Raw genomic sequence first — 24,711 nt, forward strand, 5'->3', positions numbered from 1 at the left:
TATATATGTATATATATACATATGTATGTATATATATGTGTTTGTGTGATCAAAATACATTGAATATATATTACGAAATTGTCAAAAAATGAGAAAACAAATACATAAAATTATAAGCTGGAAAGCACTTATGACAATGAACATATGTATTAATTGTTCTGAGTCTGGAATGCCTCACTTAATACAATAATCTCAAGACTCATTCAATTTCCTGCAAATGTTCTAATTTTCTTTATGGCTGAATAAAATCCCATAGTGTATATGCTTTATATTTTCATTATCCATTCATAAGTTCATAGACATCTAGGTTAATCACATTTCTTTGCTACTGTGACTAGAACAGCAAGGAACATGATCATACACTGACTTTGTAGAAAGATAGAGACTCTTTTGGGTATATTTCTAGTAATGGTATATAGCTAAATGATATGTCATTTCTAGTTGTAGATTTTTTTTTTTAGAATCCCACTTGGTGAATAACAACTATTATTCCAGTTCAACCAGGCCTTCACAAGTTTAAGCTCCCAAATATAGAGAGCAAAGGTTTCCCTCTATCTCATCCATATCAGCATTTGTTATAATTTGTGTCTTGATGATCAAATTAGTCTTAATTTTTATTTTCTTGTTGGTTAAGGACATTGAGTGTCATGGGAATATCTTTTTTATAAAAATGTTTCTTGTTATCAGACAGACAGAAAACTCTTGCCCAAACTTGCATCCACATGAAAAAAATTCCTCAAGACCATTCAAAATTATGAGGTATGGGAGTACATGCCTTTAATCCCAGCACTCTGGAGGCAGAGACTGGCAGCTCTGTGTGCTTTCAAAGCCAGCCTCATCCACATAATGTGATCTAGGATATTCAGGAGCATGCAGAGAAAAAAATGACTCAAAAATAATAAGTTAGTAATAAATCTATCTCTGTGGTTTTCTTACTATATGCTTTACTTTCTAAGATTTAACCATTTAACCTCCCTCACTGTGCCTTGTACTTCCCAAATATTTTACTTTTGGAAGAGAAACTGAAAGTTTACCTTTAATCTCATAGCACATTCCTTTCCTCAACTTTGTGACCCTACTAAGCCTCTGATGCTGATTGTGTGTGTGTGTGTGTGTGTGTGTGTGTGTGTGCATGCACATGCAAGAGCACCTGTGTACATGTGTACAGCAAGATGGAGAAGGCATATGTAGATACTGTCACTTTATATCATTGGAGCTCTAGTATCATTTCTTGGAAGCAATGAAGCTGAGAGTAAGCTCGTGAATTACATGCTGGAAACAACAAGTGGATTTAGGTTGATAAGATATGTTCATGGTTTTGAGATCTGTTCTGGATCAATAGAGGTCAGTAGTGTAAACTTTTCATTGCAAAACTCTGGAAACAGATTATACAAAACCAATTTCTTCATTCCTTTCCCCATACAGTGCTTTAATGCACTGTGCAAAAAATACACAGGACACCCTTTTGTTCAAGAGAATGGACAGAACAAGATTTGACCCATTCTTTGTTTACATGATCCCCAAAAGAGTTTTATTTCCTTCATGTGGCACCACCACAGAACATGTCCCAAGGTGTTTATTGCTCATTTGCATTTTCTCTTTTGAGAACAAATCGATGGCCTACTTACCGATCTGCGTTTTATTTTTAATTATTTATTATTTGCAGTTACTTTATATTTTAGATTTTAGCCTACTATATAAAAATGTACAAACAACAGTGCATTAAATAGTATTCTGCAATAATGGCGATAATGAGCGAAGCTAATTCTCTAAATATGACCAGCACTGTCATTTCTCACTTTAAGTACAAATCGTACGTTTTCTGGAGAAAAATTCTAAATTGTAAATATATATATATATATATTTATATTTATATTTAATTTGCAAGGCTTCTCTTAAATGGAAGTAGGTAAAAGGTAAAACCTTTTTAATCCATGTAGTTTGTGATTCAATCCACATATATCCATAGTTTAGTTATTGTTTTACAATAGGGTCTACTACTTTTTTCTCCATAGAGAAAGTGATCTTATCCTTACAATAATTGTTCCTGATTTTTTCCTTTAGTAGATTAAATGACTTATTACACATATTTACTGATGTAATAGTCTCTAAACCCAACAGATTCCAGAAACTAACTCTTTATGTCCTCTCAAGAGAGTAATGTACATAAATAGGAAAACATCTAAAACGTATATTCATAATAGAGTCACTGTGAATGGAAAAGACCTAAACAGTCATGATATTAGATTTGGGGAAAGGCATAGAAGATGCAATCTGAAGTGCATGCCAGATGGGAGTAGCTGGTACCGAGGAGAATGAGAGTAAGAAGTTGAAAATCCAGCTGAATCAATAGCAAAGAATTAAATAAGACCAAACTTTACAATTCCACTGTTATTGGAGAAACATAGAAACTGGTAGTCTTCCCTGGCTTGATTATCAGATATTGTTATCTGAAAATTAGATGTAAATGTTTGGCTGTAATAAATATTAGCAAAGTGAGACTTCAGATTTAAGTTAATTATTTCATTTTCTGAAATTAGATTTAGCAGTAGTAGTTCAAAAACAATAATATTTTCTGATAAAATGCTCGACCTATCAGAATTATTTAATGCATTCACATTGGTATTCTTGTTTGTATTTAAACATATTTATGAAATATCATTAAACTACATTAAGATGTGAACCTTAAGTATCAACTACTCTTGCACTGTATTTATAAAAGCCTTTTCTTTCTGTCTTTATCGACATCACATGTAGAACGGGTGGTTTATTTACTGCCTTGCATTCTTCACCTGTGACATCAGAGCTACCCAACTTCATTCCACACACACCTCACTCCTTCTTTTTTTTTTTTTTTTTTTTTTTTTGCTCTGGCTATAGATAAGCACTGCTTTTCCACAACTCATGTTAACTTTTTAATAGAGTGTGTTTGTGTTTATTGTTCTGTTAGGATAAATTATTTCTCCAATTCATTCATCAATATATATTCTCTATATTCTGGAATAAGATCAATAAAAATAAATACAGGAGATCTATTTACTGTTCAGCATAAGAAAATTAATCCTCACATGTGATGTTAAGGAATGGTACAAAATGCAGTGATCATCAGTTATAATGAGCGTTGTTGTATGAATTCCATTAGAACTTAAGCTTAGGCGACTTTAAAACTGTGGTATTCTGTGCATTTGTGTAAAAGTCCTCTGTATTTATAATGCTTTACTTCAGACACATTTACTAAAATCATCAAAACTGTCTTCATAATGTCTTGTGATTTGCAAAAAAATAAATAATAATTCTTTATTTAAACACATAACCTAGATGTACAAACTTAAAAAGTGTTCCATGTCCTAAGTGTTATTAAGGTACAAAATGTATTAATGTTAACAGAAGATAATACTAAGTTATAAATTTAACTACTCTTTCCATTTAGTCACCAAGTGTTTTAGTAGTTATAGTAAGATTCACAGGATATTTCTACACAGAATTTTCTAATGTGAAAATTAGAAAATTAATTGTTTCCAACTTATCTGTGCCATTATGGGCAATTTGTCTAACCTGTGACTTGAAATTCTTGTTTGTGTTATGAGGGTAGTAATTCTGATGTGAAATATTATTAGACATTATAAGTAAACTATGTATATAAACTTAGGTTCTTCAGACAATTTATGAAGCTTGATGTAGACTGAATGACAAACTAGTCAAGTGGTTTTCTCCCAGTCAGCAAGGAACTCAGCAGATCATCATAAAAATTTTAATATTTAAGAAAATATCTTGATTTGTCATGCTTAGTTGTTTTCTCTTGGAGGCATGTTCTTTTGTGAAGGGAAATAGGGGGTAAATGGCTCTGGAGGAGAAGAGATCTGGGAAGGGGAACTTGGGAGACTGGCAAAAGCAATGCTGTGGTCAGATGTATTGTATGAGACATTAATCTGTTTTCAGTTTTAAAAAAGTTAAAAATAAAAAAGGAAATTATCACAGTGTGAAATGATGAGAGTCGCCAAAACATGAGTAGCCAATATGCAAGAAAAAAAAAGGGGACACACAGAAATTATAAATAATACCTTGGTGAATCCTTACATTCTTTAGAAGAATAAAATTTAATGTTTCCTATGATGTCCGGTTATCAGGGCTTTACAGCTGTGTTGGGAGGAGTTGCAGTAAACAACCCTTCCAGCTTCCAATTGCAGAGCTATAGGTAAATGCAGGAAGAACATGAGTTCTGAGCCTTATAGAAACTATATAAAACATCAAGCCATCTTGGGAATTTCTTGACTAACTCACTGACTTTGGACAGCTCGCAGCAGAGTTTACTTTCTCCAGAGGAAGGTAAATTTTTGTAGAATTCATATTTTTTCTGTAAAACATTCAACGTTCAAAACCAGAACTCTTAGAAATAGATAAGAAGAATAGTTTGGAGTCTCTCTTAGGAAACCATGTAAGGTAGATAACTATAAAATGGTGAAATAGTATTCCTCAGAGTAACCATTCATTTATATTCACTGTAAATAGCCTCCTTATGGTAAAGAAACAAAACCTCACAATGTTAAACTTATAAATAAAAGCCATTTGAAATCCTATATTCTAGGTGTGACTTTCATATACATTTATATTCACACATGTGCTTTTATATGGAGTAATTGTATTACAGAAAATTTGATTCTTCCCCGCTAATATAGCTTGTGATATAATGTGAATATGTTAGAAAGGTGCTAATTGAGTTTACAAGCCTTCTGTTAATATAAAGATTAAGATCATGAACTTATATGGAAAAAAGGAGGGTAGTTTTAACTCACAATTCTAAGTATTTCAGTCAATGTTTTACTGTCCTGGTATTTATAACTGTGGCAGAACCTCTTGATCGGAGTATGTGGCAAAACAAAGTCACTATCTTCAAAGCCACAAGAAAAACAGATAGGAAGAAAATGGAGTCTTAGTCCTACTTTCCCTTTCCCATTCAATAGTATCCATCAATGAACAAAGAGACTCCAGTAAAATCTCCTGTTTTGTCTTCTATTATTTGTTTTCTATTATTATTATTTGTGTTCTATGCTAAGAACAACTAGGCATTTAACATACAGCAATTGGAGTTACTTCAGTTCATATTATAGCAATAACTGTGAAAAACACAACCTGAGAGAAAACAAAGAAATATTTCCATAGATTTTTTTTTCATTTTTCATTTTCATTTATTACAATTTATTTAATTTGTATCCTGGCTGTTTCCCCCTCCCTTGTCTCCTTCCAATCCCATCCTCCCTCCCTCTTCTCCCCCTATGCCCCTCCCCTAGTCCATGGATAGGTGAGGTCTTCCTCCTCTTCTATTTGACCCTAGCCTATCAGTTCTTATTAGGACTGGCTGCATTGTCTTCCTCTGTGGACTGACAAAGCTCAGAGAGCCTGTCACTGAGTTCATGCTAGAAAAATCCCCTGCTCCCCTTATTAGGAAACCCACTTGGAGACTGAGTCTATGGACTACATCTGAGCCAGGGTTTTAGGTTCTCTCCATGCATTGTCCTTGGTTGCGGTATCAGTCTCTGCAGAGACCACAGGGCCCAGGTTTGTTTGTTTGTTTATTCATTCGTTTGTTTTGTTTTGTTTTTGCTCTGTTGATCTCCTTATGGAGCTCCTGTCATCTCCAGGTCTTTCTCCCTGCCCCCTTCTTACATAAGGTTCCCTTCACTCTGCCCAAAAGTTGGCTATGAGTATCAGCCTCTGCTTTGATACTTTGATCAGTAGAGCCTTTCAGAGGCCCTCTGTGGTAGACTCCTGTCCTGTTCTCTGTCTTTTCCTGCTTCCTGGTAAATTTACACAATGGAATACTACGTACCTATTAAAAAAAGGAAATTATGAAATTTGCAGACAAATGGTGGGAACTAGAAAAGATCATCTGAGTGAGGTAACCCAGAAGCAGAAAGACACACATGGTATATATTCACTCAAAAGTGGATATTACCCATATAATATAGGAAAAACATACTAAAATCTCTACTCCTAAAGAAGCTAAACAATAAGGAAGACCTTAGTGAAGATGTTCAACCTTCATTCAGAATTAAAGTGTGAGTTGTTAATTCTAAAGTAGGTTCTGATGAGAAATTTGGCTTGAAAAAAATGATTAAATCATAAAGTTTTTCTTACATAATAGCATACCTTGTTATGATGGAATGATGTTTCTCATGGTAACAAGATGTGATATGAGCTTGTAATAAAAGGAAAGAACTGGATTTGTGCCATTGACTCAGCTGCATAATTAAGTCACATTTTAAAGACTGTTTGCTACGATAAAGCACAAAGACTGGAATAGTGGAGGGGCTTCAAAAGTACAAAACTAATCACATCAATCATCATAAAATTATGCAAAAGCAAACCGAATTATTAGAAAATTTAAAAGTATTCAGATTAAGGAGAGTCAACATAACTTAAAATAGTAATCATTTAAAAATTCAGACTGTGCTTTGGCAGGAGTTATTAATGGTAGTTGTAATCGCTCTGAAGATGGTTTTGTTAACTTCAATAGTAGCTACTGTAAGTATATGTCCGGAGTTGTAGACTTGAATACACCTGGATCACGCTGACCTCCCACATCATCTCACATTGATGGATAGTGCTAAAATATTCTGAGGGTCATTGTTGCTCTTGTATTGTGTTTTCACAATTGAGTAGACAATAAAAGCTTGTCTAAACTTAAAAAAAAAATTGGTGACTGATTTAGTCAGTTTTACTTTTCCTGAATGTGTGAGCAATCTGACTGTTACATCTATCACTTCACTCATTCTAGGATTGATGTATGAATATCAACCTGGCTGTACGGATGTTCTCCCTTGCCCCCATGGTTCTATGTATATCCTGCTAGAAGCTGTGCACTCAATGCAGGATAAGTGCCTTCACTAAATGAAGGCTAACTTCGCAAAAGTCAAGGGTATATTAATAGCTGTGCTCCTTTGCTAGAACCTCCAAATAAACTCTTGATTTTGTTTTTTCATGGCCAAGTATGTCAATTATTTGGAGATAAATTTTACTTTTACTTATTTTTGTCACCACACCTTAAATACCTCCCACAAACATATTATTACACAAAATTAAAAATGCCATTGACATAATAATAACGTAATAGATAATAATTGTTAATAATCATTTATGTAATGCTCTATTCACAATATATAGTGAACAAGAGATTTTGTTACACCTTCTTTTTAGTACAGAAATAGAGCTCTGAATCGAGCAGGTTAATGAGAACATCACAGAACCAACATCGGGTGGCTCCCAACAACCTGTAATTCCATCTAAAAAGGATCCAAATCTTTCTTCTGACCTCTGCAGGCACATGCACACATATGTATATACACATTAAAATAATAAAATAAAATAAAATAATAAAATAAAATAAATTTTGCAAATCTTTTCAGGAGTCATTTCTCTCCTTCTAACTTCAGATGGGCTCTGGGGAATAAACTCAGACTGCAAGCTTGTTCAGCCAGTATCTTTACCCATTGAGTGCTCTCTCCAGCTCCAGAAACAGCTTTTTAATAGACAAAATTGTTTTATGAGTCAAAATCAAAACATTGAGATGTTCCTCGTGAAACAAATGTTTCAAGGCATTAAATGAAAAGAAAAGAATCCACACAAAGCATCCTAGTACATATATTGAGCAGTACATTGACTTACACAACTAGGTCTCTGGAAACACATCTGGAACCCTTCTAGCTTGGTGTGTACAGCCTCCCTGCCAGAGACTTTGCTTCCATAATAAGAACAACATCCTTTAGTTGTCTTATTGCTCTGGCTAGGACTTCAAGTACTATGTTGAAGAGGTATGGAGAGACTGGGCAGCCTTGTCTTGTCTCTGATTTCAGTGGGATTGATTTAAGTTTCTCTCCATTGAGTTTGATGTTGGCTATAGACTTGCTGTATATTGCCTTTACTATGTTTAGATATGTGCCTTGTATTCCTGATCTCTCCAAGACTTTAAACATGAATGGATGTTGGACTTTGTCAAATGCTTTTTCAGCATCTAAGGAGATGATCATGTGAACTGATACAACCACTCTGGAAATCTATCTAGTGCTTTCTAAGACAATTAGGAACAGTGCTTCCTCAAGACCCAGCTATACCACTGCTAGGTATATACCCAAAGTTTGCTCAAGTACACAAAAGGGATATTTGCTCAACCATGTTTATAGCAGCTTTATTTGTAATAGCCAGAACCTGGAAACAACCCAGATATCCATCAACGGAGGAATGGGTACAGAAATTGTGGTATTTTTACACAATGGAATACTACTCAGCAATCAAAAAGGAGGAAATCATGAAATTTGCAGGCAAATGGTGGGATCTAGAAAAGATCATCCTGAGTGAAATATCCCAGAAGGAGAAAGACAAACACGGTATATACTCACTTATATAGACCTATAAGATGTGATAAACATAATGAAATCTACACACCTAAAAAAGATAATCAAGAGAGCGGACATGGGGTAAGATGATCAATCCTTGTTTAGAAAGACAGATGGGATGAACATTGACATATGACAGGAGTCTACTGAGCGCATTTGAAAGACTCTAAGTAGCAGTGTTTTCAAAGCAAAGACTCATGACCAAACCTTTGGCAGAGTACAGGGAATCATAAGAAAGAAGAAGAGTTAGTCTGATGAGGAAAGGATAGGAGCTCCACAAGGACCAAAGATATCTGGGCACAACGTCTTTTCTGAGACTGACATGCAACCAAGGACCATGTATGAATGTAACCTAGAACCTCTGCTCAGATGTAGCCTGTGGTAGCTCATTAACCAATTGGTTTCCCATAGTGAGGGGAACAAGGACTATTTCTAACAGGAACTCAATGGCTGGCTCTTTGGCCTCCCCACCCCCCAAGGGAGGAGCAGTCCTGTTAGGCCACAGAGGAGGGCTTTGCAGCCAGTCCTGAAGATACCTGATAAAACAGGATCAGATGAATGGGGAGGAGGTCCCCCCTATTAGTGGACTTGGCAAGGAGCATGGTGGAGATGAGGGAGGGAGGGAGGGAGGGACTGGGAGGGAATGAGGGATTGGGACATGGCTGGGATACAGAGTTAATAAAATGTAACTGATAAGAAAAAAATAAAATTAAAAAAAATAATAATAATAACAAAAAAAAAGAACAACATCCTTCTCTCACTCGGTAACTCTCCTGGATCTCTGTAAGAAGAATTGTCGGGTTGAGTCACTCTCATTTCTTGTACAATCTTGAACTTGGGCTGCTGGCTACTACCCTTGACATTAGCTAAGCTCTCCTGCCTCTCAAAAATTCATCTTAATAACTGTTTACTCTAAGAATTAAAAACTTGCTAAATATTTAGCACTGGGTCTGGCAAACAATGTTCCAACAACTTTTGTTTTCTTTCACCTTATTTTTACCTCCATGGCTATCTTAAAACAACAACAACAACAGCTGAAAATTAGCATATGACCCAAAGCTGACCATTAAAATCACTCTCCCATATTATTAGCAATTGAGCGTGTTTTGATAATATTTTTAATAAAAAAATAAAAAGTGTACAGATAACATGACAACCTAACCACCTAATAGCATGTACAAACCTAGCAAATAAATAAATAAATACTTCAAGAATGATAAAGTGAATATATATGATAACAGCACACTGTTCAACAGAAGAATCCTTCTGGGTGCTTTACATGTGTAAAAAAAAAGTGTTTTTAAAACAGGCCTTTGAAGCCCAGTGATGGTCAACCATGTCTTTGATCCCAGTGCTTGGTAGGTAGGAGCAGTTCTGTCTCCGTGACTTCAAGGCCATCTTTGTCTACAGAGCAAGTTCCAGGAGAGACAAGGTTACACAGAGAAACAGTATCTTGAAAAACAAACAAACAAAAAAATAAATAAATAAAATAAGCCTGTGAACTCGACATAGATTATTTTATTAACTATATATAATATGTATGTGTTGTATTAATTATGTATATTAAAATATACATATTTATTTCTGAGAAATGATAAAAATACATGTGCTGTTTACTGATAGAGGGCCATGCACTTCATTAACGGAAGATCAGAGATACCTTTCCAAGGCATGGGCATTTTCTGCTGTGTTCTTACTCACAGTGGTATTTGGAAATGTTTTTGACTACCATGCATCTGAAAACCTGATGATACACACTACAATTAAAAAATCTTAATTTACATACAGTGAGAACCCCAAGTTCCTGTCTCTGCACTAACATTAGGCACCTTGCAACCTGCTGGAACTGCAGTTCTGATGAATTCAATATCATCTTCCTTCCTTTATAGAAACTAGTGCACACGTTGTGCAAATAGACCCAGTCAAGTATACACATACATAAAAGTTAACAAAAAACCAGCACTTTAATATTTACTCTGAAAGTTCTGTTAAAACAGAGAAATCATTCAAATACTCTAACAAGACAGGACTTACCACAGAAGGCCTCTGAAAGACTCTACCCAGCACAGTATTAAAGCAGATGCTGAGACTCTTAACCAAACTTTGGTCAAGGAATCTTATAAAGAAGGGGAAGACAAAAAGACATAGAGGGGACAGGAGCCCTAAAAAGAGAGCAACAGAACCAAAAAATCCAGGTACAGAGGTCTTTTCTTAGACTGATATCCAACCAAGTACCATTCATTGATATAACCTAGAACCCCTGCACAGATGTAACCCATGGCAGCTCATTGTCCAAGTGGATTCCCTACCAAGGGGAACAGAGACTGTTTCTGACATGAACTCAGTGGTCTGTTCTTTGATCACCTTCCCCTTGAGTGGGGAGCAGCCTTGCCAAGCCACAGAGGAAAACAATGCAGCCAGTTCTGATGAAACCTTACAGGCTAGGGTCAGATGGAAGGGGAAGAGGACCTTCCCTATCAGTGGACCTGGGGAAGGGCATGGGAGGAGAAGAGGGAGAAATAGTCAGATTAGGAGGGGACAAGGGAGGGGACAACAGCTGGGATACAAAAATAAATAAATTGCAATTAATAAAAAATAAATTAAAAAAAACAAACTCACTAATCAAAAATTTTCTATATGGTTTACCTAATAAGCTTATTAATTAATATTATCAATTAAGTGGTCTTGCAAACTAGTTAACTAGTAAGCTATTTAATATTGTCTCTCATTTCTTCTAAATGCATCTCAAGTAAGAGTAATGCTGGTAATTCTACATGCAAACTGCAAAATATATAGACTATATGGATCAAAGTAGATATAAAGTATATGGATCAAAGTAGATATAAAGTATATCAATTCAAATATAAGAGAAACCTAAAAACTTTAGTATGTAATCCAAAAGGCCATCTGGATCATTTGAAATAATTATGGATTCTTCAAAATTAAGTCATCTAATAAGATAGCCAAGTTAGGATCTTTATCTTTACAATCTTCCAACTCCTTTATGATTAAGAATGAGTTCTGAGAGAACTTATATTCTAAAATTGTAATTTCCCATCATTATCTTCCTCCAAAGTTTCACATTGAGTTGAATTAGAAGATTGGCATTTTTATATTGTTTATATCTTCTTCTTTGCTTTCAGAGGACATTTTTATTGATATAAAGGTGCTTCTCAATATCTTTAATTTGCTGCTTCCAATTTGCCATGCTCCAGCAAGTACAGCATAGTTGAGATGAGAGTAAATATAGATTCTTCTGAGCATCTGTAAGATTTTTCATTTGTATAGCTAAGGTTATCTCCTTGGTAACTGTGAGATGATTGATAGATTTCTCTAATAGACATTGAACACTCCTAAAAGCTCCAGTTTCAGTACGATCTAACTGTTGTTAATCTCTACAAGAAATCCTATTTTTTTTATTAGCTTTGGGGCTTCTATTCCTTGTGCTTTTCTAAACTCACAATTTTTGATAATTCATGTCTGATCAGTATGTAGTCTCTTATGTTTGCATTGCAAATTACCATTTTTTTAAAGTGACCTTGATATTTTTTTTTCTGTCAGCTTGTTTGCAATTAAAATCACAGTGGGAATTATTTAAATTTGTTAAACTACTTCAAAATTCATTCTATACAAGCTATTTGATGAATGCAAAATAAAATTATTGTTTTGTTAGTAGAATACATTAGGGAGATTTCATTGAAAGATTATAATAGACAGTAACTTACTCTTAAATAAAATTGAAATAATACCTTATTTCTAACTTGTGCTTTCCTATCAAAAGGAACTTTGTGAATTTTTAGTTTATTAGTAACAAGACTGTCATTTTGTTAACCACAGATTCTTATATTTCAACCGTAAAAACTAGTGATTTCAAAACAAAAATCCTGATAATATATAGTAAAAAACCATTACTATGTAAAATTCAGAATGAATGTGCTTTCATCTTTTGTTTCATTAATTTTTCTGTAAATAGTTCAGAACTAGATCCATGGAATAGTAATTGAAGAAATCTCTCTATAAGTTGTGTTAAAATGTTAGAAAAACTCATATGCAACCACAAAATTTTTTTCAGTAAATCATACTAAGTGCAATGCTGAATAATTTATTACCTGTCTTCTCGAAACTTTATGTTAACGTAATATGTTGATGACTAGTATTTGATTTTAAAATATAATTACATAAATTTATTTCTTTGTCAGAAATAGTGATCTTTCTTTCTTCCAATGAATTATGCTCCTTCCAATAATTAAAAAAGGCAATCTACCATCTCCTCAGTCATTATAATGGTTTATGTCGATTATTAAAAAAAACTTCTCCATGACAATTTCATGAAATATTTACTGTTAATTATTGCAGATAAAATGATTTCCCTCTATGTGCAAAATACATATTTCAACATTATGTAAATAATTAAGACAAGTATCATAAAAGATTAGTCTTTCAAAATAAAAAAGGGTGAAAAAAATGAGATTATTATTGAGTCTTTATCTCCTGTCTGGGACAAATCAATCAGAGTAAATGCTCCCAAACCCACACCAAACAGAGTAAAACATGAAATTCAGAGGGAGGTGAGAAAGAACCACCCAGTGATGGTCATTTCAAAAGGACCAGGTTAGAAGCTCTTTCTAGAAGATCAAATGTGAGTGTAGACTCCATATTTTGGGGAATAACAAAGCACTGAACATCCAAATGGGGCTTGGGGTTAAAAAAAAAAAAGCATATAACTATAAAAAAGATAAACAAAGTTACTTGAATCTCAGGATCTCCTTTACAGATAGGACCATATCGATTCAGTCAAAGCCAAGAAGTATCATACTGGCAACCGAGTCTTCAGCATGTAAAATAGTGAGTCACACAGTGATAAGGCATAGAGATGAGGAGGTGTCGTTGAATTTATGTTTGTGAGTTATCATGTAGTATCTGTAGCCACTCACTAGTAGAATGTTGATACAGTGGCAATTTTTCTAGCATATAATACCCAAGAAAAGTTGTATATAAAGCTGACTCTTAGAACTGCTCATTTTGTTCCCATCGTACCAGCCAAATAAGAGAAAATGAAAGCAGGCCGGGCTGGAATGAGCCTGGTTGTCCAAAACAACACGGATTGTTTACATGTGTACTGGCAACGGGGCGAGGAAGTGTGTATAATAAAGCAAGCAACTCTGTTTTTGCACATGAACACCAAAAGCAGCAGCTCCTTAGAATGCTAGAATGTTATAAAATTGAAGAAAAGCAAACAATATTAATGCTTACACAGTTCAGCTGTAAAAAGCTTACACCTGTGACTGTGCGGCACGAGAGACGGGATACTAGGGTTACTTGTTTGGCTGAAACAGCTGGTCATTCCCTGTTAGTACATTTCAAAAAACAGAGCATCTGGCATTTTGCCTCCTAGTACATTCTTTCTTCTCTCAGCAACATGTCCTATTGCATGTTAGAGTCAGACTGTGCTCAAAAGGCTATATTATTGGGGTAGGTTTGCTTTGCTTTCCTTGATCCTTCACAGTCTTAGTTGAATCTGAGCCAGTATCTCTGAATTTTCATCGTACTCCCATCTCATTTTACATCAAAGTAATTCATGTAGTACTATCTGTGAAGCACATTCTCTCTCTCTCTCTCTCTCTCTCTCTCTCTCTCCTTTATCTCATTGACCGTTTGCCAAACCCAGGGAAGTAAACTATGAATGGCATATGATTTCTTCAATTGAGACATCATGAGATGATGATTGGATTATTTGTTCATCACCCAGGAATCAACCAAGACTCACCAGCTCTGTAACCTTTTCACTTTCTCAGTTCAAAATGAGTCATTGCAGTCAAGCCTAGATCACATTTTCAGCTTCTGGGATGCATGTTGTAGGTTTAGTCTTCCTTTTTCATAGTTTTACGTGGTCTTCACAGTAGGAGGAACCTCTGCTCGAGATATTCTTCTTTCTTTCTGTAGCAGCATAGGAAATTATCTCTATAATTCACTTTATGATTTGCAAATACATGTAGCAGTTTCGTGCATTTCATTATCGATGATTTATATAAAAAATCAAAGGTCAGATGTTCAGCTTTTTCTCTTGATCTATGATAAGATGTTTATGTTTTTTTATCACCAACAAGTCAAACATGAACAATGGGTATATTCTTCTAGCTCATAAGTGTTCTCTTTTGTGTGCTAAAAATAATAGATATCATTAATACTAATCTAAAGAAATTCTGTAAATATACCAAGAATGTTGAGAGGAATCATAAACAAACTTCTGAAAATATTTAACAGATTATTCTAAACATTTATGAACATATATAAGATATCTCTTTTGCCTTTTATTCATGCATGTCCTAAACAGCTAACTAAAATATGATTGATTAAATAAGAGGACTATTTATGATATATCTTTATTTGTATTTATACTTTTTATTTTATTTCTGAACTCTGGTTTTCTTATGAGCAACAAAGAAACTAATCAACAATTTCATGTCCTGGCTTTTCCTAGTACATTGAACACAGATGTTCAATTGATTGTTATACAACTTGTAGTTATTGAAAGCTACATTTATTATATTTAGTAGAAAATTACAATTTTAATTTGTTGACTTGTATATTTAATGGAAGAGACATCCAGTATCCAAACAGAAGTTTGGGGACTGTACTAAAGAATCTACTACCAATAATATCTAGAATGCACCTATATTTTTATCTGTGATGTATAACTCAGTTTTATTTTTTAAACCATCTTCATATTTTGGAATACTAAATGTCAATTTAGTCTAGAACTTATCACTTACTAAATGTGCATACACTTTAATTCACAAAAAGGCTATTTAATGTATAAAATATTTACGTTCTTCATCTTGAAAATGATCTAACAATATTCACTTGTGACTATACTATACCTTCAAAGATATATAATACTAACTTTTGTTCATCTCTTACTTCATTATTTTTAATAATTAATGAGAAAATTTGTTTATTTTATTTATTTATTGTGAATTTCATATCAAACATCCAATCCCACTCATCTCGTTGTCCTTTTTTATCTGCCCTTCATCCTTGCAACCTCCCCTTTCCAAAACAAAATAGTAAATAAATAAAAACAAAAACAAATGTAGTCTTGGAAGCGTGTCATAGTGTGTGACACAGTACACCCTTTTGTCTACACTTCTTTATCTGCAAATGTTCGTTGCAATGAGTCATTGGTCTGGTTCAGTGTCTCTGGCTTTTGCAACACTATCAATATTGGATCCTTGCCTGGACTCCTCTTGGATATCATGTTTCTGCCCTGTGTCATGGAGATCCTATAGTTTTGGATCTGAAGGAATGGATCCTTTATACACTGCCACTCCAGCAGTCTATATTTGGAGTAGATGTTGGGGTAGGCCAACTCAAAACCCTGGATGGTAGCTGAGCTGGTCAGTCCTTCAGCTCTCCAGAACCCACACTACCAGTGAAAGCACTCCAGCTCTGCCCTTACTAGCTTTCCTATTGCCGCCTCCAGTAAAGGGCAGGGCAAGCTCTCCTGCTTTCATGCTCTTGGGCTGGCTCACCAGCACCCATGATACTAGTGTCAGCTCTACTGTGCTGTCCAGGTGGAGTATCTGGAATGCTGCAGCTGACAAAATGTAGGGCCAGCTCTCTTGCTTGGCTGACCTCGGGGACAGCTCTCCTGACTTCTGGAGACAGAAAGAGACAGAGGGGAGAGTGAGAGCATCTCTTCCTCTCCCACAGCAGACTAGGAGTGAGACCAGCTTTCCCACTCTCATGCCCTCCATTTGGCTCACTCACATCCACACAACTAAGGCCAGATTAACTGTGGTGCCTGGGCAAGCTGCATGCACCACTGTCTCAGGTTGTGCAGCCAGTGAGGAATGGGGCCAGCTCTGCTCAGCCCTCGGACATCAATAAGGTCCCAGGCAGCAGCCCGTACCAGAGTCAGCCACATGGATTTGCTGGCAATATGCAGCACATAAATAGACACAGACTCCTGCTGTTTCATGTCCGTGGACGCAGACAAGGCCCACAGTGGCAGCACATGCCAGGACTTCACCATGGCATCAGGTGGCAGCGTGGGCAACGCATATCAAGCTGTTCTCCACCCTTGTCTCCAGTGATGTCTCTACTCATAGTGCTCAAACCAGTCCCCTTTCTTTCTCTCCCATCTCTCTACCACATACTTTCACATTGTAATGGCTCCCATTGGGGGCAGGCCACATAGCAGGCTGGCAAGAGGTCCTCTGAGTGTCTTCTCCTTCTCACTGACTGTGCTGGAATCGGTGGATGGACCTCCTACTCTTTTATTGTTAAATGGATGTTTTCTTTGTTAGCTACCTTAGAAAATATATGACTTTCCCAATGCTAAAAAAAAAAAAAAGATGAAAACAAAGGGAAGGATTTGCAAGTCAATCTATGTTCATAATCCATACACAAAAACACTTTGATATATTTGACCCAAGTATACAATCCCAAAAATGCAACCAAATTAAAAGATATTAATATTGGCAAGTTTTAAATTACACATGTAGTAGATAAAATATATTTAATTTTACTGTAGCCTATTAGTAAATGCACATTTACAGAAAAGGAAGCAATCAACTTTTAGATAAAATATTCAAAACAAATAATTACTTTTATTTAATTCAATTGTTCCTTCTAGAATCAGTTCAAAGTCATGGTTACAAAATTAATATCATTTGCTTATTTTGGAGAAGACAGAATTTAGCAGTTTTTGAGAAACTGCAGCATAATAAAAATCAATTTATTCTGACTGCATATTTTAGATGCTTCATATTTACTTCACAGTTAGAAAAAAACATAAATATGGCCTACATTTCATTATCATTTCTTAAGTTATTGAAGTGGACATTAAAGACTGAAGAAATGACCTAACATAGAATAATGGTTTCAGAGAGACAGGAAATGGAACTGAATGTAGAATATTAGCATTCTCTGCAATTTACATCACATAGCAGAAATTTCATTTCATATAAAAATATAACTTATTGTCCATCAATGGAGGAATGATTACAAAATTTGTGATACATTTACACAATAGAATACTACTCAGCTATTAAAAACAAGGAAATCATGAAATTTGCAGGCAAATGGTGGGAACTTGAAGAGATCATCTTGAGTGAGGTATCCCAGAAGCAGAAAGACACACATGGGATATACTCACTCATAAGTGGATATGAGCCTCATAATATAGGATAAACATATTAAAATCTATGCTCCTAAAGAAGCTAAACAGCAAGGAGGACCTTAGAGAAGATGCTCAATCCTCATTCAGAAGGACAAATGTGATAGATGTTGGAAGCAGGAGAAGACAGGGAACAGGACAGGAGCCTACCACAGATAGCTTCAGTTTTTTTCTCTTGATCTATGATAAGGAGTTTATGTTTTTTATCATCAACATGTCAAACCTGAACAATGGGTATATTCTTCTAGCCCATAGACTCAGTCTCCAAGTGCGGTGCCTAGTAAGAGGGTCAGGGACTTTCTCTGGTACAAACTCAGTGACAGGCTCTCTGATCACCTTTCCCGGGAGCTGCAGCTTTGCAAAGCCACAGAAGAAGACAATGCAGCCAGTCCTGATGAGACCTGATAAGCTAAGGTCAAATAGAAGGGGTGGAGAACATCACCTATCAGTGGACTAGGGGAAGGGCATGGGATAAGAAGAGGAAGGGAGAGTGAAATTGGGAGGAGACAAGGGAGGGGCCTAGAGCCAGGATACAAATTGAATAAACTATAATAAATGATAATAATTTTTAAAGGAAAAATATTGTCACTTATGACATTATTCTATACTACTCTTCTTCATTAGCCAACATAGTTATGATATTGTTGTAATTAAAAGTTTGTTTTGTTTTGTTTACTTTTGAAGCATCACACAATATACTTAATAAATACCTAGTACTGAATACTCAATGAACAATAAAAATGTCAATTAAATAATATAGGAAGGCATATTTACTGTGCCATCGGATAATTGAATTTGCTATTATCATCTTTCAACAGTAGCTAATGTTTGTAGCCTTTATCTCTACTTATAAGATGATTAAGAAACTCAACTATTTTCATATGTATTTTGGCAAATTTGTTTTATATTTAATATATGTTATTGTTTTTTTCAAAATTTATGACATTTTAAATATCAAACTTTTTTCTTTCTGAAATTGAGAGCCATAGAGGCCATTATTCTGCATCATTTATATCTTCACTTTAAATATATTTGTTTCATTAATTCTCATTACAGTTTAAAGATGAAATGTCACCATAGGCTGCTGTTCCTAAATGTTTTGTTATCACACAGTGACACTGTTCTACAAAGATTGTGTAGCAGTTTCTGCTGCAAATAATCTTGTTAAGACACTGGATGTTAAAGATGTTCAACAATATGATATTCTAAGGAGATGAGAATGAATTCATCCCAAAGGGAAGATGGTTAAGCTTATGAGGTAAAAACACCTCAACTCAAATGCTTCAGGAAGTGCCTGAAACTTAAGAGATTTCCTCAGTCCTTCATTCTCAGAGAATATATAAACAAAAAACGATTATGGAAAGTCAGTTACCCTCAGACAAGCTGAAATGTTAGAAAAAGCATAGACCAGCTATTCTGGCTTGACGATGCTCAGAAAAACTAAGGTGCTTGGAAATGACACCCTTCAACTAGCTAATATGCCTGCAGGTTGTACTGTGTGTGTTACAGTTCCATCTTACTATCTTACACACCCTATTGTTATGTCACCAGGTGGGTCCCAAAATTGGTTGTGTTATGGCAATGTCTCAACTCCCACTAGAACTAGCTTTTTTTGTAGGAAAGAGAAACCTGAAACATTGCTCAGAAGGCCCCTCATGGCTGTCCGGCTGAATGTAACTGACTGCAAATGTCTTTACATCTGTCTTTTTTTTATTTTATTTTATTTTTTTCTTATCAGTTACATTTTATTAACTCTATCCCAGCCGTATCCCGCTCCCTCATTCCCTCCCAGTCCCTCCCTCCCTCCCTCATCTCCACCATGACCCTTGCCAAGTCCACTGATAGGGGGGGCCTCCTCCCCATTCATCTGATCCTGTTTTATCAGGTATCTTCAGGACTGGCTGCAAAGCTCTCCTCTGTGGCCTAACAGGACTGCTCCTCCCTTGGGGGGTGGGGAGGCCAAAGAGCCAGTCATTGAGTTCCTGTTAGAAATAGTCCTTGTTCCCCTCACTATGGGAAACCAATTGGTTACTGAGCTACCACAGGCTACATCTGAGCAGGGGTTCTAGGTTACATTCTACATCTGTCTTAAAAAAAAAGTTTTGAAACTAACTACAGCTCTGTTCCAGCTTTCAAACAAACACCCCTGCCACATACCCACACAAAGGAAACAGGTTTTACAGCTGGCTGCTCCTCACCTTTATCTGAGGCAGCAGCAGGGAGGTGTTTGCTGTTGTTTGGGATTTGGGGTTTGTTTCTGTTTGTCTGGCTGGTTGGTTTTTTTGTTCGATTGTTTGTCTCCCACAGAGTAGTTATGTTCTTGCTGTATCTACTCACACTGGCAACATGTTGTCTGGAGCAAAGCCACACATCTTAAATCTCCCTCGAATGACACAAACAACTGGGGCCCAAGTTTTCAGCTACGAAGGGCATTTCTCTTTCAAAGAAGCGCAGCATTCCTTACATTTGGATATAGGCATGAACCTGCAAAGGAGAAGGACAAAATGCTACGGTTTGAGTATAAAATGGTACCTATAGACTCACTTATTTGATCATGTTTTTCCAGACGGCAGCAGCATTGTGTGGGGTAGCTGGAGATCCCTTAAGAGGTAGGAGTGTTAGAGGTGAGACCCTGAGAGTGAGCTTGTCAATTGCACCCTGACCTCAGCTTAATCTGAAGTATCTATCAACTCACAACCATCACTATGATATAGTCAGTCATTAAGGCTGGATCTCAAGCCACCATGCACCCTTGTCATGGAACTCTGGCTTTGGTCGCTTCTTATCAGATATTTTGACACAATGATAAGAAAATAATCAACATGATTCTTAAGGAATTTTTCAATTTCGTCATTTTTAATTTTAACTATTAGATTCCTCGACATGAAAATTTTCACGTATAAATTGGTATTGATGCTACAAGATACATTTGAACTATGCTGGCTAATTTCTACTTGTCAACTTGAAACAAACTAGAGACATTTGTCAAAAGAGATTCTCAGTTGAGAAAAGGTCTCCATAAGACTTGTCTACAGTTGCCTACAAATTTCATGATTTACTTGTTTTTGTTTGCTAGGTAGTATTCCACTGTGTAAATGTATCACAATTTCTGCATCCATTCCTCAGTTGAGGGACATCTGGGTTGTTTGGAGATTCTGGCTCTTACAAATAAAGCTATTATGAACATGGTTGAGCAAATGTCCTTGTTGTGTACTTGAGTATATTTTGGATATATCCCTTGGAGTGGGATAGCTGGATCTTGACCTAACACTAATCCTAATTTTATGAGAAAGCACTAGATTAACTTCGAAAGTGGTTGTACAAGTTTACATTCAGATCATCCTGAGTGAGGTATCCCAGAATACAGGGTATATCCTCATTTATAAGTGGATATTAGAAATATAATATAGGATAAACACACTAAATTCTGTACACCTAAAGAAGCTAAGTAAGAAGGAGGATCCTGAGTAAGATGATCAATCCTCCTTCAGAAAGGCAAATGGGATGGACATCGGAAGAGTGAGAAAACAGGAAACAGGAGAGGCACCTAACACAGAGGGCCTCTGAAAGACTCTTCCCAGGAGGTTATTAAAGCAGATGCTGAAATTCATAGTCAAACTTTGTGTAGAGTGCAGAGAACCTTATGAAAGAAGGGGGAGTTAGTATGACCTGGAAAGAATAGGAGCTCCACAAAGACAAAGTATATCAGGGCACAGGGGCCTTCTATGTGACTGTTTATCCAACTAAGGACCATATAAAAATATAACCTAGAACCCTGCTCAGATATAGTACATAGTAGCTCAGTAACCAAGTGGATTTCCCTAGTAAGGGGAACAGGAACTATTTCTGACATAAACTCAATGACTGGCTCCTTTACCTCCCTGCTCCCCCCCGCCCCCGGGAGGAACAGCCTTGCTAGGCCATAGAGGAGGACAATTCAGCCTGAAGATACCTGATAAGCTAGGATCAGATGGAAGGAGAGGATGACCTCCCCTAGCAATGGACTTGGAAAGGGGCAGGGAGGAGATGAAAAAGTTAGGGTGGGATTGGCAGGGAATGAGGGAGGGGTCTACAAAATAAATAACCTGTGATTAATATTAAAAAATTAAAAAGAAAAAAAGAAAGACCTGGAGGGAACAGGAGTGCCACAGAGCCAAAATATTTGGGTACAGGGGTCTTTTCTGAGACTGATACTCTAACCAACGACATGCATGGATATAACCTAGAACCCCTGCACAAATGTAGCCCATGGCAGCTCAGTGTCCAAGTTGGTTCCCTAGTAAGTGGAATATTGGCTGTCTCTGGCATGAACTCAATGGCTGACTCTTTGATCACCTAAGTGATCACCTAACTGGGGAGCAGCCTCACCAGGCCACAGAGGAGGACAATGCAGCCAGTCCTGATGAGAACTGATAGGCTAGGATCAGATGGAAGGGAAGGAGGACCTTCCCTGTCAGTGGACTGGGGGAGGGGCATAGGAGGAGAAGAGTAAGGAAGAGTGGGATTTGGACGGATCCGGGAGGGGGCTACAGCTGGGATATAAAATGAATAAACTGTAAGTAATAAAAAAATAAGTAATTTAAAAACAAACACAAAAAGACTGGCCTACAGGCAAGCCTGTCAGGGTTTTCTTGATTGATTGATTGATTGATTGATATAGGAGGTCTAAACCCATGTATGCAGCACTATCCCTGGGAATTTTACTCCTGATGGTATAAGAAAGCAGACCAAATGAGTCACAGGTAAGTAAGCAGCATTCCTCCATGGCATCTGCTCTAATTCCTGCTTCTTAGTTCCAGTCATGGGTTCCTGTCCTGACTTCCTGTGGTAATGGAGTGAGAAGTAAGAATTGTAAGAGGAATTCAAAAATTGTTTATGCTCCTGATGTTTTAGCACAGCCATAAAATCCCTAAGAGATGAATTTTTTTGTTCAGCATATTCCAACTTTTTCAGTTGGTTTTAAATTGTTTTTTATTATTTTATTAAATACTTGGCATCATTTGCAAAAGCTTTTGACAACTTGACACTCTTTAACTCTTAATTATTCCCAATATTTGAATTAGTTTTATACCTCCTGACACATGTAATGAATATGTAAGTAGCCTTCTTTGTACAAGCTTATTGAATATTTAAAAGCAAATTATTTAAAGCTGTGTTAAATTACATTACTTCTGATGAATCTTTACTCATGAAAACATGTTCTTTGTTAAAGACAACTGACAACAGTTTAAATATTTATCAGGATTACTACAATTTCAAAATGCCGATTACAAAAAGAAAATCACACAACTTGTTGATGCTGTGCCATTCATACGCACAGGAAATGTAACATATGAACATGTAGAAAGATTCTTATTCTACAGAATTTTTATTGTGTTAAAATATGCAAACAAAGATTTGTAAACGTCTCCTGAAGGATGCTGCATGGCATTCTTTTCCGTGAGTAAGAGATGGCTCTGAGGTTATTTTATTACTTATTTCTGAAATTCCGGCATCAATATGTATGTGTGTGTATGTGTATAGTTACACTTTTGTATTAAAATGCATCTAAAGTATTTTTACATTTCTGAAGAGCAAATATTTTGCCACTAACAAGAAGAGATCTTCAGTATTTAAATGGCCCTTAAAGATTTTTTTATCTAAATTTAGGAAGACATGCTTTAATGAAAGATAGATGGAAAACCTTAGTTTGTATATGAAAAGGATTCTGCTATAGCCAACTTTATGTAACCATTTCTTCTAGTATAGCGCTCATTGCACTAAATTATTATATGACTAGCATCCACTTTTTTCTTTTTTTTTCAGTATTGATCTGAGAGCTACTCAATGGTTGGGAACATTTGTGCTGCTCATTGGACCCACAGTTTTTTAACAAGTTATCTGTTACATATTTATACTTTCATGTTATGAGTCAATAAAAATAATTTAGCAGACATAATTTAACTACTATATTTTTACTTTGGGGAATAGAGTATCTACTTCTCACTCATTAATGAAAAAGATAAAGTACCTATTAAATAGTTTTTCAAATGTATCCTTAGACTACAATAAGTTATGTTACCAAGTAGGCTGCTATCAGCTTAGTAAGGAAATATTGTGGGTGTAGTGGAAGCTGTCTAGACATTTGGCCTGACGTGCAGCCTGTGTCCATGCGCTCCGCCTGTTTTAGACACTCAGAATAAGAAGAGGTTCTCTAAAGAGCAGAGTTTCATCAATCCTGCGGCATGCTAACAACCTACATGAGAAAACAGCAGGAACAGCCAACATCAAGGGAATGGAGAGAACAAATGCCTGAGGCAGAAGAGAGTTTGATGTAGTTTAGAGCTAATAGGAGAAGATAAAAGAGACTAAAATATCATAAACATTTAAGCTGGCTGAGGCAATTCATGAGATGAGGTGTGGGGATGAATCAGAAGTAAGCTCACTCAAACGCTGTAAGAGAAAGAGTTTAGATCTGACCAGAATTAAACCTCAGACAGAGATTAAAAAGTACTGGTACATGGTTTGCTACTCCAAATCTAGCTCCCTGCATTCTGTATCAGACTTCATAGGGCTAAATGTTTTCTGTTGAAGAGGTGACCATTTGAAAATACTCTATGCTAGGCAAAGAGGTAAGAGCTTGCACTAAGATGGAGAACATGAAACTGGCTCAAATCAGTCTGTTTGATACATAGTTTGTAGCTATAAATGATTACAGTTCTATCAAGTTTAATTACTTCTTTTGCTCTGTATAAACTCTGAGTTCTTTAAGAGAATAAGTTGTTTCTAATGTCTATAAGTATCTCCTGCTGTAACAGACTGACCAAAGTGATTTTTTGTTTCAACCAGGGACCAAGCATGGAAAGGACCTAAACCCCTGTTCAGAGGAAACCCATAGGCTACTAAATTTCAGGGTGGGTTTCTTAGTAAGGGGAACAGGGGCTGCCTCTGACATGAATTCAGTGGCTGGCTCTTTGATCACCTCCCCCTGGGGGGTGAATCCTTACCAGACCACAGAGGAAAAGGAAGCAGCCGGTTCTGATGAGACATGATAAGCTAGGATCAGATACAAGGGGAGGAAGTCCTTCCTATCAGTGGACTAGGGAAAGGGCATAGGGGGAGAAGAGGAAGGGTGGGAGGAAATGGAAGGAGATAAGGGAG

Source organism: Psammomys obesus, unplaced genomic scaffold (genome assembly GCF_907164565.1).
Source record: "Psammomys obesus unplaced genomic scaffold, mPsaObe1.curated_primary_1811, whole genome shotgun sequence".
NCBI lineage: Eukaryota > Metazoa > Chordata > Mammalia > Rodentia > Muridae > Psammomys > Psammomys obesus.